General features: G+C 49.0%; 1 long non-coding RNA gene and 1 pseudogene across 1 annotated transcript, besides 1 other annotated feature; one reads left to right on the forward strand and one right to left on the reverse strand.

The window, feature by feature from the left end:
• Window positions 1-1,173: 1,173 nt before the first annotated feature.
• Window positions 1,174-19,355, reverse strand: Gm11523. The gene is made up of 4 exons (XR_880183.2): window positions 18,948-19,355; window positions 12,585-14,797; window positions 2,565-2,837; window positions 1,174-2,303 (listed from the first exon to the last, which is right to left on the reverse strand). It is a non-coding gene; the product is annotated as a predicted gene 11523 (long non-coding RNA).
• On the forward strand, window positions 8,885-9,757 carry Gm11524 (predicted gene 11524; annotated as a pseudogene).
• Window positions 10,988-13,186: an enhancer, noted in NCBI's record as "VISTA enhancer mm1299". NCBI's record gives its function as "enhancer in: hindbrain (rhombencephalon)[6/7] | midbrain (mesencephalon)[6/7] | forebrain[6/7] | branchial arch[5/7] | eye[6/7]" and the evidence as "EXISTENCE:transgenic organism evidence [ECO:0001131][PMID:17130149]".
• Window positions 19,356-19,428: the final 73 nt, after the last annotated feature.

Below are 19,428 nucleotides of genomic sequence, written 5' to 3' on the forward strand. Positions count from 1 at the left end.
ACGTGCGCGTGTACACTACACCTGTGAATGAGGTCAGAGTGGGTCAAGGGAAAGGGTTGTGTTTAACACGAGGGGTGCAACACTGATACCCTGGTGTTGCATGAGTAGTTGAGCGGTTAAACACGACGGTGTGGCATGGTAAGAGTCATAGTAACAGGAATAATATTCTTCCAGGAAAAGGAGAGTGAAGATGGCTTCTCCATTTTGTCTGTGCAGTACCCACAGGGAGGCTCCGCTAGGGATTCCTTGAGTCGTTTTTTCCATTCTAGGCTCCAGAAAGGAAGGGAGTCAGGCTTACTCTGACAAACCCAGGAACTGTTTGGCTATTTTTCTTGGCGCGCCTGGGACCGCGGAATTCTTATCTTGGCATAGATCCTGGGCAGTAGAGCTCTATAATTTGCTGTCTCTATCTGGGGGCGAGAAGGCACCGAGTGGTGGCCACTGCGCGTGTGTGTAGAGCATCCGTGTACCTACGAGGAGGCGAAGGACGGGGGTCGGGGGAGGGACGGACAGGGGTGTCTAGAGAGGCGACAGACGGAAGGAGATTCACGGCGACACATCTCAAGGATGGAGATGAATAAACTTTCTGAGCATCCCGAACCCCCTTCCTACCCTAGTCCCAATCTCTGAACTTTCTCTCGGTTTTTCCTGTGACCCATACGCTTTCGGCGTCTCCACGCCGCGGACTCTTCTTTGGCAGCGTGGGGTGTCATCTTCTTGGATCCCTGGAGGTTTTCAGCGGCTCCCACGCTCCGCCCCGGCCCCGCCTCTCACAGGAGCATCGCGCAGCAGGAAGCTCCGCCCCCTCACCACATCCGTGGTCCTAGAGCGCCACCTGGAGGTACTACGGGCACACCTCAGGGTCCTGGGCCTCGATAACTCCGCCCCTGAGGTGGAACCGACCCTCCTCCCGGTGTTTCTCACTGATCTCTGACACCAGAGCCAGTGCGTTGCCCTGGCAACCATCACGCGTGACTTCCCGCGACTTCTCTCCCAACGCAGAGCTTTTTGGCAGCCGCCGTAATAAAAATAGTGGTGAGCCTTGGATCTTAATAAAAGCCTGTCCCGGTGGTTGTCATTTCCAGGCCGTGAGTGTGGGAGATCAGCCTAGGTTGCGTGAGACACTATCTCAAAACAAAACAAAACAAAACAAAACAAAACAGATATTTATACTGAATTTGACTACGTCTGTAATTAGAGAACTCTACGAAGATACGGGGATGATTATCTACTCATTGTAAACGCTTACTATAGTGTCTTTCTAGAGTCGCTGTGCACACAGCCCAGAGTTGCAAAAAGGCAATCCTGAGAGAGGGGGAAGGTGGCACAATAAAATTGTGCAGTTCAGGGGCCAGTGTGGTGACGGAAAAGACATTCTTTGGATTATTTCTCAAATATTCAGCCACCCGTAGCACTTGGCTCCACCATGGATGGAGCCAAGGCCCGGAGGAGTAAACTGCCTCCTGGCAACCCGGCCTGACCTGACTTGGTCCTGCAATTTCAGTTGTGCGAGGACGGGAATGGGAAGCATCAGGCAGAAGCTAGGAGCTCCAGGAAGGCTGGCTCACACAACTCTCTGAACTACACGATACTGTCCACATTCTATTAAGGGATACACCGAGACCCTGAAAGTTTCGAATATACAAGTATATCGCAGCTTCCGCTCGATAGGGGATAGAAAACTCCTCATTATACTACAATATCTGAATTCCTTACTCGCACTTGGTCCTCACAGGGTGTGGAACACACAAGCCTATAATCTCGTCTCTTGAGAGGTGGAGGCTGGAGAATCAGAAGTTGAAAGTCATTTTCTAACTATTTACTGTGTTTGAGACCAGCCTAGGCTACAGATGGTTAAAGGTAACAAGAAAGTGTTCCTTGACTTGCTATGGCTAAAGGCTACTACCCTGATCCCATAGGGAGGGATTAGCAAAGCAGCGACTGGGGGGTTGCGTTGAGCTGAGCTCCCATAGTGGTGATGACCCCAAGTCTGCAGGTCCAGTCTTCTGGCTATTGCGTCTCCCTGCCCCCCTCGCTTTCTGCATCCAGGTGGAGCCGCCTAGACAGCAGGCCTGGCTGACAGCCCGGAGCCCTGGCCGCTGCACCAGCTTTTCCGAGATGAGAGCCTCATCATCGTGGCCACTGGCCGGAGCCTGAGGGATTTCGGGAAGGGCGTCCGCAGTTCTGAGCCAGGGCTTGCCTTCCCGAGTCTGCCCACCCCTGGCATCCTTCCTTGTCTTGCCCATCGCACCCAGCAGCTTCGAAGAGTGTGCGGGAAAGGATCCTTAGGGCCACTCTTTTCCCTGCAACAGAGTAAGAACCGGATCAGAAATCAAGACCTCAGGAATGTGGGCTCACCCAGCCCGAGGGCACAGGAGGAAATACAAACTCAAGAACTTGTTAACTTATTACAGGGACGTGCCAGACACAACACACACCACACACACACACACACACACACACACACACACACACACACACACACACACACACAGAGGCACGCTCCTCCTGCTTTCCTCCAATTGGCTGGCAAGAAAGGCAGGGCATGTGGGATTGGTTCTCACCCCGACACTGATGGATGGCTCCCTGTGACTGGATCATTGTCGGCTGTCAGGAGGAGTGGGAGGCGACACCCGTGCTCTTCTCAGGGCCTCAAACATTGGTAGAGCCAGCCAGGCCTGGAGAGAGAAATGGGCAGAGCAGCCTGCCCAAAGGTCCGAGTTTCTTTGCCCTCAACCTCTTTGAAACACACTGTGAAGCGATGTGCTTTCTGGAGGCTGAGACAGGAAGAGAGCCACGAATTTGATGCTATTCTGGACTACATAGCAAAACAGCGCCTGTCTCAAAATAAGTAAAGCAGAAACTGTTATTAGATTATGGGGAGGAATTAGTTCTGAGCTCTTAGTACAGTAGAGCTCTTTAATGGGAACCCTGGCGAGGGGAATAATTTGCTGTGCACAACTCAGCTTCACTTTCCTCCCAACCTGGGTCAGTGTATTCACATATTTAGGTGTCTGCGATGAGCCAGGCACAGAGAGGAACTAGGGACAGCAGTGGGGTTGGCGTGGAGAGGCCATAGAAGGGATTAGATTTAAGGCATATGTCCAGGTATACGCAGCTTTAAAAATCAGCTCTCAAGCTGGAGAGATGGCTCAGCTGTTAAGAGAACTGGCTGCTCTTCTGAAGGTCCTGAGCTCAATTCCCAGCAATCACGGGGTGGCTCACGACCATATATATATATTCTATATATAGATATATAACAGGATACGATGTCCTCTTCTGTTATGCAGCCACATTCAAAGAGCACTCATATACATACATAAATAAGTCTTTTTTAAAAATTCAAACCTTCTTCTGAGTATGATGGGAATTCAGGTTTAAAGCACAAGATGTGTGTGGTTGGTTTGTGGGGGGTGTTTGGTTTTGTTGTTGTTTTGGTTTTGGTTTTTCTGTTTTTTTGTTTTGGTTTTGGTTTTTTTGGTTTTTTGAGACAGGATTTCTCTGTGTATCCCTGGCTGTCCTGGAACTCACTCTGTAGACCAGGCTGGCCTCGAACTCAGAAATCCTCCTTCCTCTGCCTCCCAAGTGCTGGGATTAAAGGCATGCACCACCATGCCAGGCTGTGTGTTCTTTTTAGTAAGTATTTTCAACAAAAAAGTTGAACAAGTGGTTGCCAAATTATATTCTCCCATCACTTGAATGGTCCTGTTCTAGTTTCCAATCTCTCCTTCATCTTAGATGAGAACCTAAGGAGGCAAGACTGGTGGTGAGGGGGTAGACCTTAGACATGCAGGTGAGCGTGCCCCCCCCCCCCCGCACAGGCTGTTCGGTGGGGAAAAAAATATATTGGTCATAATACTAACTTTAAAATTCTTGCTGGGCGGTGGTGGCGTATGCCTTTAATCCCAGCACTGGGGAGGCAGAGGCAGGCGGATTTCTGAGTTCGAGGCCAGCCTGGTCTACAGAGTGAGTTCCAGGACAGCCAGGGCTACACAGAGAAACCCTGTCTTGAAAAACCAAAAAAATAAAAATAAAAAAATAAAATTCTTTTGGCCCTAGTAGGGAGCTGGAGAGATAGCTCAGTACTCATTCCCAGCAACCACATGGTGACTCACAACCATCTGTAATGGGGTCCAATGCCCTCTTCTGGGGTGCATACAAATATGCACTCTAAATAAATAAATAAATAAATAAATCTTTTTAAAAAGCATTGGGGGGGGGGCAGGCTTGGTGCCACATGTCTGTAGTCCCAGCACCCAGGAGGCAGAGGCATGTAGATCTCTATTAGTTTGAGGCCAACCTGGTCTACCAAGCCAGTCTAGGACAGCCAGGGCTACACAGAGAAACCTGTCCTGAAAAACAAACAAACAAGCAAATCTTTCAGAATGAATTTTTCCAACAGACATTTACTAACTGGCTATTCTGAGCTGGGCACTTTTACTGAATGCCAATGGGAGCTTCTTCATTTTTATTCATTAATGTCATTATTGTTGTTTTTGTTTTGTTTTTTTTCCAAGAAGAACAGGATGAACTGAAGACTCTCAAACAGTTAAAGGACTCAAGGACACAGTGCTTTATCCTAGGTTGAGTGATATAGAGAGATTTATAGATACGCTGCAACTGTTCAGTGGAAGGTGCACGCTGGGTGTGTAGCCTAGGACTAATGAGAATCTGATCCTTTGTGTCCACTTCCCAAGTACTGGAATTCTAGGTGTGAGCATGCCCTGTTTACTCAGGGGTAAGGATTGAACCTGGGGATTTGCGCATGCCCGAACCAGCCAGCACTCTGCCGGTTCATCTTCATCTCTAGTCAGGTGACTTTACACACATTAGAGGTCACTCCTTTTAAGTCCATGCTTTAACATGTATTTATTAGATATTAGATATAGATATTAGATATAGATATCCTCATACATAGCCATGCTTTAACACCACTTCTTGCTTTATCCAAGACACCACAAACCTGATGTGGTATAGTACTTTTTTTTTAACTCCAGCACTTAAGAAGTAGAGGTAGGAGCCGGGCGTGGTGGCGCATGCCTTTGATCCCAAAACTTGGGAGGCAGAGGCAGGTGTATTTCTGAGTTCAAGGCCAGCCTGGTCTACAAAGTGAGTTCCAGGACAGCCAGGTCTATACAGAGAAGCCCTGTCTTGAAGAAGAAGAAGAGGAAGAGGAGGAGGAGGAGGAGGAGGAGGAGGAGGAGGAGGAGGAGGAGAAGAAGAAGAAGAAGAAGAAGAAGAAGAAGAAGAAGAAGAAGAAGAAGAAGAAGAAGAAGAAGAAGAAGAAAGTATGAGGGCTTGGGGCTGAAGCCTGCTTAGCACATATGAGGCTTTTTGTACACCCCCAGCATAGAAAATTCTCTAGACATCCCCAAAAGGATGCTCCTGCTTCCTTCCAGACAGCAGCCTCTTAGTGAACGTGAGGGAGCCTTGGTGGGTGTGTGGAGAACGCATGGGGTAGGCAATTGATTAGTAGAGACTTGCCACAACTGTTTCTCAACCTCCCTGAGGTGGAGGACCACCCATTCGCACCACTCTGAGGTTACTCCCTGTGGCTGGATGCCTTCCAGAAGATGGTAGGGAAATCTAAGAATTTGGAACTTGGAGAAGTAGACAGTGCAAAAACCAGAAATCGCAAACTGTCTCCGTGGGCCTGCGAAATGACTCAGTGAATGGAAGGGCTTGTGGAGTAGGCTTTATGACATGAGTTCCATGTTCAGAACCCACAGACGAAGGGTAGAGCTGACTTTCGAAAATTGTCCTCTGATCTCCATATGGATGCCATGACATCTTCATGAATGAGTGTGCACACACTAGTAAAGATGATGATAGTAATAGTAATAGTAATAGTAATAGTAATAGTAATAGTAATAGTAATAGTAATAGTAATAGTAATAGTAATAGTAATAGTAATAGTAATAGTAATTAATAGTAATAGTAATAACAACAACAACACAGCAACAATAGTGCCATCTCGCTCCAAATCTCACCCGTCTTAGTGTTCCAGGAATGAAAGTCAAAAAACTGAGGCCCTCAGGTTTGCCCAGAAGGTGGCGCTATAAGACAAGCGCCATTTACAGCCTCCATAGCCAGGCTGTGATCAAGCATCTGGTCTAAGGGACCAGTCCTGAAGGACCTTTCTCTGGGCAGGGGCTGAGCATTGGAACCCATTCCTAGAGATAGCCTAGAAGCCCCAGGTAAATACCACAGGGGTCTTACACTAAGACAGAACCCAGCACAGCTGTGTGCAGAACAAACGGCCTGATAGAAAGAACTCAAGAAAACCAGACCTTCCCCTCCAGCTCTGGCGATCCCACTCCTCTTGAGCGCCAGGCTGGAGCAGTAGCCAAGGAATTCCCACGCTCGATAAAGTTTATACTGCAAGGCAGAAAAGGTGCTTTAGTGACGCCGGGAGAACAAGCCTGGGGCCCTCAGGAGATGAACGTGAAGCCTGAACTCTGACCCATCCGATGCTACACAGCTAACAAGGAACAGAGCCTGCGCAGGAATGATGGTGTGCCCGGTCACCACCTCTCTCTCACTTGATTTTTGAGACAGAATCTCTCTATGTAGCCCAAGCTGGTCTTGAACTCACAATCCCCCTGTCCTCACTTCCCCAGTGCTGATGATTACAGCAATATACTAGCAGTTTTTTCTTTTCTTTCTTTTTTAAAAGATTTATGCCGGGCAGTGGTGGCGCACGCCTTTAATCCCAGCACTCGAGAGGCAGAGGCAGGAGGATTTCTGAGTTTGAGGCCAGCCTGGTCTACAGAGTGAGACAGGACAGCCAGGACTATACAGAGAAACCCTGTCTCAAAAAAAAAAAAAAAAAAAAAAAAACAACAACAACAACAAAAAACAAAAAAACCAAACCCAATAATAATAATAGTAATAGTAGTAGTATTAATAAGTATAAAAAGATGTATTTATGTATACAAGTACACTGTAGCTGTCTTCAGACACACCAGAAGAGGGTATTGGATCCCATTACAGATGGTTGTGAGCCACCATGTGGTTGCTGGGAATTGAACTCAGGACCTCTGGAAGAGCAGTCAGTGCTCTTAACTGCTGAGCCATCTTTCCAGCCCTTGCTTGCCTTATTTATTTATTCATTTATTTATTTATTTATTTATGCATTAGAACCTACAATTCATAAGTCATTTATCCTCGACAATGAGTGACATCCTAGGCATTTAAAATGATAGCAGAATTCCTAAATTAAAAAAAATAGCAATTTATATTTTTCTTTTCTTTCTTTTGCTTGTCTGTTTTTTTGTTTTTTTGAGACAGGGTTTCTCTGTGTAGCCCTGGCTGTCCTGGAACTCACTCTGTAGACCAGGCTGGCCTCAAACTCAGAAATCAGCCTGTCTCTGCCTCCCAAGTGCTGGGATTAAAGGTGTGTGCCACCACTGCCTGGCAATTTATATTTTTTCATTTTCCTTTTCAGAGAGAAATGAGGGATGTGCTCACTGGTAGAGCGCTTATGAGCATGCATGAAGTCACAGTTTAATTCCCTGTATAGACAATCCTAAGACCGTCAAGATGAGGGTACATACTGGGTATGTAGACCAGGCTGGCCTTGAACTCCCTATATAACCTAGGATGCCCTAGTTCCAACCCCCTGAATCCAGTTCCCAAACACTGAGATTATAGGTGTGTGTGGCACCCCTTGCTTACGTGGGGCCAGGGACTGAATTCAGGGATTTGTGCATGCGGAGCAAGGACTTCGCCAATTGATGTACAGCTCCAGTCGTGATTTTTGTTGTTTTGTTTTGCTTTTTACTTGTTTGTTTGTTTTCCAAGACAGGGTCTCTCTGTGTAGCCCTGGCTGTCCTAGAACTCACTCTGTAGACCAGGCTGGCCATGAACTCAGAAATCCACCAACCTCTGCCTCCCAAATGCTGGGATTAAATGTGTGAGCCACCACTGCTGGCTCAGACACATGAATTTATTTACATTAGAATTCATTCCTTTTAAGTCCTGTTAAGCTTTAAAATAAGTACTCAATACTCAGATGTTACATATTAGATGCTATATAGAGAGAGATATGTTCACACATAGCCATCTTGTACAGTTGCTGTTCATATCCAGTCCAATAATGGTTTGTTTTCTGTCCTGATATAAACTCACAGCCTGTGCATGGTAGGCAAGCGATCCACAATGAGCTGCATCTCTAGCTCTTAGTAGCATTTTAAAAATTTGTGTGCATGCGGATCTGCATATGAAGGCCGCTGTCTTCCAGTGTGCTCCAGTGTTTATTGCTTCTTAGATTTGTTATATTTTATCTGTTTAAGTGTTTGCCTGTATGTATGTATGTGTGTATGTATATGTGTATGTATGTTTGTATGTATGTATGTGTGTGTATGTATGTGTGTGTGTGTATCTAGTGCCTTTGGAAGCCAGAAGAGGGTGTCAGATCCCCTGGAACTGGAGTTTCAGCCAGTTGTGGGTCACCCACTATGTGGGAGTGATTTGGAGTCCTTGGCAAGAACAAGTGTTTTTAACTACCAAGTCATCTCTGTAGTACTTCACACACTGTTTTGAGACAAGATCTCTCACTAAACTTGAAGCGCACTACTTCAGTCACACTGTGGCCCTGGACCTGCCTGTCTACCCCTCCTGTGGGGCCACAGAGTCACTGCTACACTTGGCTTTCTGAGGTGGGTTCTAAGACTCCGTCCTCAAATCCTCAGGCTTACACCGCAGTTACTTTACCTACTGAGTCACTGCCCTGGCCTTAACAGCCTTGTTCCTTAATACGGAAGCTAGAGTGGCGGTGCATTTGGGATCAAAGGTTCAATTTCGATGCTGCTGCTGTTTCTCCTCCTCCTCCTCCTCCTCTCCCTCCTCCTCCTCTCCCTCCTCCCTCCCTCCTTCTCTTCTCCCTCCTTTTCCTTCTCCTCCTCCTCCCTCTAGAAAACACAACATGGTGGCTGACACTGGTGCAGCAGGAGGGTCTGGAAGACATCAGGGGTAGGTGGGGGCAGGATTAGGAGGCTTCCATAGTGGTCTTAGGGACAGAAGTGTGGTGGAGGCCACAGGGCTCCTGGTGGTAAAGCTGAATTAGTGGATCCCTGTCACCAAGCTGGGCCACCTGGTAAAGGGCATAAAGATCAAGTCCTTGGAGATCTACCTGTTCTCCCTGCCCATTAAGGAGTTTGAGATCATTAACTTTTTCCTGGGTGCGTCCCTAAAGGATGAGGTTCTGAAAACCATGCCAGTGCAGACACAGACTCGGGTGGACAGCGAGCAGGTTCAAGGCTTTCGTCACTGCTGGGGACGACAGTGGTCACGTTGGTCTTCGTGTTAAGTGCTCCAAGGAGGTTGCCACTGCCATTCAAGGGGCCATCACCTTGGCCAAGCTTTCCATCGCCCCTGTGTGGAGACTGGCAAGCCCCACACTGTTCCATGCAAGGTGACAGGCTGCTGTGGCTCTGTGCTGGTGCGCCTCATCCCTGCCCCAGAGGCAGGCACTGTTTCTGCCTCTGTGCCCAAGAAGCTCCTGATGGTGTTGACAGTATTGTTGACTGCTGCACTTCAGCCGGGGGGCAGCAACTTTGCCAAGGCCACCTTTTGATGCCATTTCCAAGACTACAGCTACCTGACTCCCAACCTCTGGAAAGAGACTCTGACCACCACGCCTCCTTATCAAGAATTCACTGATCATCTTGTGAAAACCCACACCAGAGTCTCTGTTCAGAGGACCCAAGCTCCAGCTGAGGCTACCACATAAGGGTTTTTATACAAGAAAAACGAAGTCTGTTTTGTTGTTTTGCTTTTTAAAGTTCAATGTCATCTTCAACTACAAATAGAGTTTTAGACAAACCCAGGCTTTGTGTGACCTTGCCTCAAAAAAGCAAACGATGATGATGATGATGGTGATGGTGGTGATGGTGATGATGGTGGTAATGATGATGGTGGTGATGGTGATGATGGTGGTGATAATTATGATGATTAGGATAATGGTAATGATCGATGGTAATAGAGATGATGATGATGGTGGTGATGATGATGATGGTGATAACAGTGACAAAATAATGACCAAGTGCTTTTTTCCTGCCATTTTCTCAAACAAAGGAAAATATATACATAAAGAGGGGGAAAAAATCCCACAAAGTCCTAATAAGACCTATTTACAACAGCATGATTTACAGTTTGTATTTGTCATGCTCCACGGATGGATTCTATCTCCTTTACCGTGTAACTTTCTTTACCACTCCCACCTCCCATCTCCGTGAGATAGACAGATGTCCTCATCCAAGCTTGACAGGTAGGAAAACTGAGTCTGTTCCCTGCTCCTGGGACCAGAAACAATGGGGCAGGAATCCAGGCGTGGGCTTCCTCGTGAAGAAGGTGTGCCTTTAACTAGGCCACTACCCTGACCCCACTGGGCCCACCCTTCCTATTGTTCCCTGGTGCACTCAGACTGTTCCTAGGGCCAGCAAGACCTGCCTATTCTGGGTGTCAAAATGGTTGGGATTAGGATAACGTTAGGAGGTGTGAGCAGAAGAAGACAGTGGGAAACCAGCTGAGCAGAAATTTTGGTGGGGCAGTATTGACGAGATCAGGCGCGTTCAGGGTGGTGGTGGGGTGGCAGTATTGAAATCAGCCCAAAGGTGCATATGTGCGGTGGTTCACACCTCTAATCAAGGCAGGAGGGTTGCTGTAAATCCAAGGCCAACCTGACTTGCAAACCTGAGAACACAAACTTCAGCTGCAGACTGAGATCCTAACAATTAATTCGTTAATAATCAATCGGAGAATATAAGAATCCTAAAAACTGGGCTGGTGAGATGGCTTAGCGGTTAAGAGCACTGACTGCTCTTCCAGAGGTCTTGAGTTCAAATCCCAGCAACCACATGGTGGCTCACAACCATCTGTAATGGGATCTGATGCCCTCTTCTGGTATGTGTCTGAAGACAGCTGCAGTGTACTATATAAATAACAAACAAATAAATAAATCTTAAAAAAAAAAATCCTAAAAATCCTTGCAGACCACCACTCTCACCCTGCCTGGGAGGATCAGGATTCAGGACCCCTGCTTATGAGATGAAGAGCGAACAATTGTTTGCTGGGCTGGAGAGCCGCGCTGAAAGGCTAGCCTGGGCATCCTAGTTTCCAGAGCCTGTAGGTGATCCACCTCATCCTGCAAACTAAGACAAAGGGGAAATAAATCAAGTGTGGATCTTTAACTCCAGATCCCTCTTGGCTGGGGGTGGGGGCGTCTGGAGTCTCCCTTAAGCTCTGTGTAAATAAACTGAGGGGGAGGCTCAGGAGCAGTGGCTGGGAGAGACAAAGGGGCCGAGAAGAAAAGATTAGCAGGGAGAGAGCGGGGGTTTGCGCTGAGTACTGGGACAGGCAGCCCCTGCAGCAGCCGCAGGGAGGAGGAAGTCTCCGGGCAAATGGTCTTAAGGGATCTATTTGTAGGAGCGGAGGCCCAGAGCCCAGAGACCGCCTGTGTCTGTGTGCAAGCTGCTTAGGAGCTCTGGGTCACAAGAGAAGTGAATCAGGGCTCTCCCGGATGGCAGTGTTTTCTCCTCCTCTTCCTGACTCTCCTCCTTCCACTCTCCTTAAACCCACTGAAGCCCTGCGGCAGTTGGGATGGACAGACACTGGAGACTGATCCGTGTACAAGGGAAATGGGGGGGCCCTTGAAACGGTAGAACTTGAGAGGGGTCCCCGTGTACAGGGCAAATAAGGGCAGCCTGAAAACAGCTGAATCTGGGGAGATAGAACTGCGGGGTGAGAGAGCAAGGGGGTTCTGGAAACTGCCGAATCCGAAGAGGCCAATTTGTGTACCAGGAAAAATATAGGGGAACCTGGAAACCGCAGAATCTGGGGAGACAGTTCGTGTACAGGGGGTGGGAGGTGGAGAGAGAGAGAGTGTGAGAGAGAAGCCTGAAAACAGTCGAATCTGGGGAGATGGGTGGATTCCTGTGCAGGAGGAACTGGGGGAGACTAGAAACAGCGCAATCTGGGGAGATGCGTCAGTATACAGTAGAAACTGGTGTGGCTTGGAAGTGGACTCTCCCGGGATGACACTCGGTGTGATTGTAGTGCGTGTGTGTGTGTGTGTGTGTGTGTGTGTGTGTGTGTGTGTGTGTGTGTTGAGAGCCTGGGGTGCAGAGACAGAAGCAGGTACTGGAGTGGAGTCACAGGGGAGGAAGGGCTTTGTGGAAATGCCCCTGCTTGTTAGTTTTGAGGTAGACCCCTTCACATCTGCTTCCTGCAGACAGGCCAGGTCGGGGAGAAGCTTTCCAAAAAGGAACCAAGGTTTTGCAGCACTGGAAGACAAGAGCTTTTTGTGGGCAGTTGCTGCCCTGGTTCTGAAATAAGCAGGGGCTGTAATTCCCTAAGGGAGCCAGCAAAGGAGCTGAGAAAGCCGGTGGGGGTTGGTGGTGAGGAGGAGGAGGGAGCCCTCTCCCCAACCCTTCTCTGATGGGGACAGGCCTCTTTCTGCTTGTCCAGTGACCGGCCTGACCTCTCCCCCTCAGTGGTTCCCTTCTGACTGACAGACAGACAAAGACAGAGCTGCAGACAATCGACTGAAGAAGGCCCCACAAAAAGGCCCCCTTCCCACTCACCAACCCCTGGGGAGAGGCCCCAGGCCATCTAGGGCTAGAGCTGTCACTCTGGTGGAGATGTCTTCAGGTGACAGGCCTTCAGGGGACAGGGGTGACTAGGAGCTTAGAAAGGTCTGAGATGTTTGAGATTCTGAGTGTGCCTCTTGGAAACCAGGACTTTCCGGGGCGGGCTGGCGGGCGAGTGAGCCAGCGGCCTCCACGGGAAGAAAGAGGGCCTGGTCCAGCGGCTGTCCCTGTCCGTCAGAGCAGTAACAGCCAGGCAGACCTTATACTGTTTGCTAGCTGTGGGGTCTGAGGCCAGCTAGAATCTCTCTCTGGGTCTCTGCTTCTCATCTATAACATGAAGGACCATTCTAGATCTCGAAGGACCCTTGGGGTCTAATATGAGGATTTTTAGCAGACTCTGGGGAGCAGGCAAGCATTGGGAGGAGGCTGGCTTTGAGCACACAGTGGGAGCTTTAAAAGCACCAATGTTTTCCTGCATCAATAATCCACTAGAACATACACGTTTCTGCTTTAAATCACCCCAAGTGACCTTTCTCTTTAAGCAAAACTATTTTTCCTCCTTCAACCACCTTGGGCTTCCTGGTTTGCGATTTAGGAAGAGATGTGAGGTCTGCTCTTGGAATCTCTCCTCCTTGCTGGTTTTTACATTCTCAGTTCTCTCTCTCTCTCTCTCTCTCTCTCTCTCTCTCTCTCTCTCGCTCTCAGGCCCCTTGGGGCTGTCTTGCCCATGGCTTCTGTTTTTTTTTTTTTTACCCCCCACCCATCCATGTCTCCTGAAACTTTTTTACCCCATGTCTCCTGAAACCAGGAATGTTTGAAAAGAAGAGTTATGTCTGAGGTCTTGCAGCTAAACCTCAGAGTCTCAAGGAGAGGACCGTCCTTCCCAATAGAAAGACTTCTAGGCACCTCAAATCCCTAAACATTGTTGGTCCTTATCCCTATCAAGCTTGGAATGGTTTGGGGGGGGCAGTACGTGCAAAAGAACCAGCTGGGGGTATATCAGAGACCACTGGTAAAGAAGGCAAGCTCAGCCTGGGAGTACTAACGTCATAGTGTGGGGGATTATGGGTAAATGGTCTTAAGAACCATGGGCCAAGTCTGTAAGCTTTGAGTGGACTTCTCCTTCCTCCTCTTAGACTGTTGGTTTTTTTGGGGGGAGGGTGTGGGGTACTGGGAGGGCAGTGTTTGACTTTATAGTTCAGGTTGGCCTTGAACTTGTCTGGACCTCCAAAGTTCTCAGCTTAAATACCAAGCCACCGTGCTGACCTTCTCCTTAGTGTGAAATACCACAAGGGCACAGCCAGACCTGGTTCTCTAAATGACCCAGAAACCATGTGTTTTGCCCCCACCCCTCACCCCCATTTCCAACACCTTCAAAAGCAAAATGACAGAGGCCTGCCTGTCTGCCTGTCTGCCTGTCTAGAGGAGCAGTTCTTAACCTTCTTCCTAAAGCTGCAATGTTGTGATGATCTCTCAGCCATAAAATTATTTTTGCTGCTACTTCATAACTGTACTTTTGCTACTGCTATGAATTGTAATGTAAATATTTGATATGCAGAATACCTAATATTGGACCCCAGTGAATGGCTTGTTAGACCCCCAAAAGTGTCGGGACCTACAGGATGAGAACCTCTGGCCTAAAGGTAAACTATGACAGCCTGTCTTACTGCGCCCCAGGGACCTTAGGGAACCTGCCTCTGCAAAACCCAGAAAGTGGAACCTTCAGGGACAGTGTTGGAAGCTGGGCCCTGGAGACCCAGTTGTACCTAAGATAGCTAGGGGAGTGGCGATGCAGACCGATTTCCACACTAGAGCCAGTCATTCCTAAACAGAGAAGTGAGCGCAGGACACTTCTGAGCTCTCTGTTTGCTCGAACACTTGCTGGGATGCAGCCGCAACGCTTAATGAGTTCCTAAGACGTTGGTGCGGGGGTGGGGGGTTAAGGGATAGTGGGCTGGGCAGAGGAGGGGAGGGGGAGGGGAACTGATTAGAATCCCGGCCGTATGGCGAACGCTGCAGAGATGGAGGTAATCACTGAGCGGGCGAGACAGCGTGCTCCGCGACAGCAGGCGGCCCGGCCGTCGCCATGGCAACCGCGGCCTCCGGGGCGCGAGACTCAGCGCAACTCCGCGTCCGCGGTGGAACATCTGCTTTGCGCCCGGCTGCTGGGAGCTGGGGGGAGCGCGGGCTCGGTGGCTCCCCCCACCCTGCGAAAAAGAAACAAATTAGGCCAACTGTCCAATGAGGGGCCGCAAATGTATTTATTAATGCGAGGGAAAGGTTGTTCCGGAGCGCAGTTTGATTAATGTTTGAGTCTTCAGCTTGTCAGTCTGGTTTTGTCTCCTGCAAAGGGGGGTTGGGGGGGGGGTGTTAGGGAGCTGGGGGGGGTTGGGGGCTGGTAGGGGAGTGGGGAGGAGAGAGACAACAAAGCAGGAGGGGATGTTAATAGCCAAATAGGCTCTTTTTCATGTTTCCCTCCGCCTGCCACTCTTGATGGATGGCTCAGACAGACTCTGGAGAGCATTAGGGAGTCGGGAGCCCCTTCAGAGCGATGGGAGAATGGAGGAGACAGGCCTGCAGAAGCCAGGCTGGGGGTCTTTGGGGAGGGAACTCTTGGAGGGTTGCAAGGGAATGACCCCAGGAAGGGGCAACTCCTGTGGAAATCATAGGAAACCCCCACTGACTGTCTCCCTCAGCTCTGCATTGTCCTCTGAGCCTTGGAGACAGGCACTAGGGTCGGAGGGTGCTGGTACATGTACCTCTGAACCCCCGGCAGGCTGGAGAAGCTTTCAGCCTGCCTGCTCAGGGTCGGGAAGAAGAGATGGTTCATACCCTTTCCCTTGAAATTTACATCTCTTTCCTGCTCCTGTCTGTCCAGTCAATCCCTCTGTGGCATTCCCATCCTTGATGCTGGTTCCTCCTGCCTCCTTTCTCTTTGTCTCTGCTATTATTTTTCCCACCTCCTCCATCCCAGCTGGGTGACATCAGCTGCCTGTGTGGGGCCTGCCTTGCAGAGGTGCTATCCGTGGAGCCTGAAGCCTCGCGATGCTTTTCTTCTGAAGTCAGGGAGAGACGCTGGGTCTCCCCACTGGAACTGGAACTTGACCGATTCTTCAGAGCATGCTACCGACCCTCTTCTCCTTTCCCTTCAGTCTTAGCCTCAGCTCTGGCCAGCTCGAGATTACAGACGTCTGGACAGGCAGGTGACTGAGAAACCCAGGAGAATCTCCAATACTCAGGCTGCCCTTTTTTCACACCCCATGTCCCCAAAGAAATAAAGTGGAGAGAAAAAGGAGCTCTTTAAAGCCAAACACGAGCACTAACATGACTTTGCAGCTCATTTTTTTCCTGCTTGCTCAAGAAAGGATTGCATGCATGCAATACAACACACAAGTGTGAAGTTATTAAACACTCAAAAGCTTAAGCAGACCAAAGCCTCGCTTCCTGTGTGTGTTTTACATTGGTTATCATCAGCACCACCGTGGCTGTTAAAGTCATGGGGTTACCCTGTTTAAATGTGGCCACAGCAGGGCTAGGGAGAGCCATGGGGATCAGACTTGAGTAGCTGGATGTCAGCTGGTAAAGGGTGCGCTCTGTCTAAGCCTTTGTTTTCTCGTCAGTAAAACGGGCATGAAGTAAATGATAGTTTAGTTCGTTGTGTGGCAGAGGAATACGGGGGACATTCCACTTGCAACCAACACCTGACACCCTGAGGTACTTAGACACTAGAGAAGTATGGTCACACCCAGCTATGACCTTTGTAGGCTTTTTTTTTTTTCCGAGACAGGGTTTCTCTGTGTAGCCCTGGCTGTCCTGGAACTCACTCTGTAGACCAGGCTAGCCTCAAATTCAGAAATCCGCCTGCCTTTGCCTCCCGAGTGCTGGGATTAAAGGTGTGTGCCACCAACACCCGGCCCTCTATAGGCGTTTTAGTCCCTTCCTTTATACCTCCCATCCTCCCTCATTCCTGTCCCTCAGTCAGTTCCATAGGGTTTCATGTACCCTAGGCTGACCTCAAATTCTCTACATCGTTGAGGATAGCCTTGAACTCTTGAGTCTCCTTGACTCTACATTCAAAGCACGGGGATTACAAATGGAGGCTGCTATGACAGTCTTCAAGCTCTGCATTATCATCATCATCAACAACAACAACAAGGAGGAGGAGGAGGTGCTTCAAAAACTACACACCGGGCCAGCGAAACGGCTCAGTGGGCAAAGGGGCTTACCACCAAGTCTTACAATCTGAGGTTGGTCTCTAGATCACATATGGTAGAAGGAGAAAACTAACTCAAGTTTTGCTCTGACCTCCACATCCACTCCAGGGCACATGTGCCCTCCCCATAATTAGATATTTTTAGAAGCCCACAAACCATTCAAGAAGTCCTGTGTGCTTGTTGTGGAATGAACAGTACAGCATAGAGACTCCTAACACCCAGCTCCAAGGAAGCAGCTTCATGACTGAGAGCTGCATCACTCCCTAAAAAGAGCCACAGAGCCCAGGATATCAGGGAGTGGGGAGGGGGGGGGCATGGAATGGGATCCAGACCTGCATAATGTAGGTGAGGATGTCCCACAGAGGCAGAGAGTCCCCAGAGAGAGAGAGAGAGAGAGGATGTGGCTGGGTCTATAGTGGGAACTTGAAGAGAGTCAAATGCATAGACAGACACTTAGAAACCCAGTGTCTCCCTGTTAGCCCCTCTACCCCATTCCCCTGTGTGTTTGTGTATGTTTGAAACAGGCCTTTTGGGGAGGGACAGGGTCTCTCTACGTAGCCCTGGCTGTCCTAGAAGTTAGAGCTCTGCCTGCCTCCGCCTCCCCAGTGCTGGGCTTAAAGGCGTGCGCCACCACTGCCTGGCTCTTTTTCTTTCTTCTTTCCATTTTTAGGGGAAGATTAATCTAGTGGTAGCATAGTGATGTAGAGGATACATTTATAAGGGAGAGAGACTAGAGGTCACCATTAGGGAGAGAGGGGAGGCACTGAGCTCTAAGGCTCCGAGCTTGATTGACAGGGAGGAAATCCACAGAAACAGTGCTTAGTTGATCTTCCTCTGCTCTGGCTAGAGTCCAGGCTGCCTTATCTCAGCAGATCACTGCAAAGCCAATGTTGTAAGAGCTCACTGTGGGTTCATATTTTCTGCACATCTGTTATGATAGGAAGCCAATGGGATCTATCGTCCCTCAGGCTGATCTGTGTTTTGAGATGTTGGGAATTGGTCACCTTGTGTGTCTTCCTTTGTCCACCTGCCTCCCCGTGACTGATCTCCAAGGTTAAGGGTTCATCTCACGGTGAATATAAATAGCCCTTTTGGGGGGCTTAAGGCTGAGCTTTGCTGGCCTAACACTCTAACAAATGAGTTAGAAGAATGTGCCCATCTCACAGGTCCTGTCCTCTGGGACGCGAAACTCTTAGACGGCGTGCAGTTTGACTGTCAAATAATGAGGGAAATCTATAAGCAAATACCCGGAGCCATTTCTCTCTTTGAGGATATTCACTTCACAGCCTCTCCCCAGGAGGCTGCCTTGTTCTCAATGCTTCTGTGGCTGAGGACACGCGGTAAGAGTCTGTGGGAATCATTGTCAGTCTGTGGTATATTCGGTTTTGCTCTCCTCAGAGGTTCCGGCTCTGCATCTTTGGAAAGTGAGATGGCTTTACTGCAGATACCTTTCAGAAAATAAGCTTCCAGACTGCTCTTAACAATGGCAAAACGTTGAAATAAAAGCATGGCTGGGCACAGAGGGGCCTGGAGGAGGCTGCAGTTGGGCAGAAGGAGTGCCTAAACCCGGGGATTCAAAGCCAGCCCGAGAACACAGGGCAAGACCTTGTCAATCAAAAAAACAAACAAAGCCCAGACCCACAGTCTTTCCTTTTCTTTCATTCCTTCCCTCCTCCTTCCCTCCATTCCTTAATTTTGCTCTCTCTCCTCCTCCTCCTTTTTGAGACAGGGTCTCACTGTGTAGCCCTGGCTGTTCTGGAGCTCTCTACATAGACGAGGCTGGTCTTGAACTCACAGAGATCCACCTGCCTTTGCCTCCCAAATACTAGGATTTGTAGGCTTATATTTTTCAAAACCTCCTTTAATAAAGGTTCTTTTTGTTTGTCTGTTTGTTTGGTTGGCTTGGTTTTTTTCAAGACAGGGTTTCACTGTGTAGCCCTGGCTGTCCTGGAGCTCACTCTGTAGACCAGGCTGGCCTCAAACTCAGAAATCCACCTGCCTCTGCCTCCCAAGTGCTGGGATTAAAGGCGTGCACCACCACTGCCCAGCCTTTAATAAAGGTTCTTAAACACTTCAACCTCCCTTAGCCCATCGACCAAAGGTAGGACAGGAAGATGGCTAACAAGACAAGGGGGTCATAGACCTGGTTAGAAGCAGTTCTCTGGGGTGGTTCCAATCTTCGTTGTCAGTCATCCAGTCCACTCAAATCAGCAGCAGTGACACGATCCAGAGAAAACTGAGAGGTTCCACTGATTAGCACGAGTCCGCTGAAGCAGAAGGAAACAGCCGGAACATCTCCATCATAGCATCATCAGCAAAGACCAGTGTCAGCAAAGCCCAACGTAGACCAGCAGAAAGTGGCAAATGCCAGAGGGTCACCCACTCTGTTGGGCTATCTATACTTATGCGCTCTCCAAACATCACGTGACCTCTCAAGTGTTGGCTCCAGCAAAACATCACGTGACCTTTCACCAGGAAGCCGCCAGGAGACACCGTATGGCTGTGGTCAGCAAAACATTCCTCATAGGTCTCTGCTTCAGCAAAGCACTCTCTTAAGAAGCTTCCTGAAAAACATCACAAGACACAACTGCATCTCCAATGAAACTAGAAATTCCCACTTCAGA

The sequence above is a fragment of the Mus musculus genome, chromosome 11, assembly GCF_000001635.26.
Source record: "Mus musculus strain C57BL/6J chromosome 11, GRCm38.p6 C57BL/6J".
NCBI lineage: Eukaryota > Metazoa > Chordata > Mammalia > Rodentia > Muridae > Mus > Mus musculus.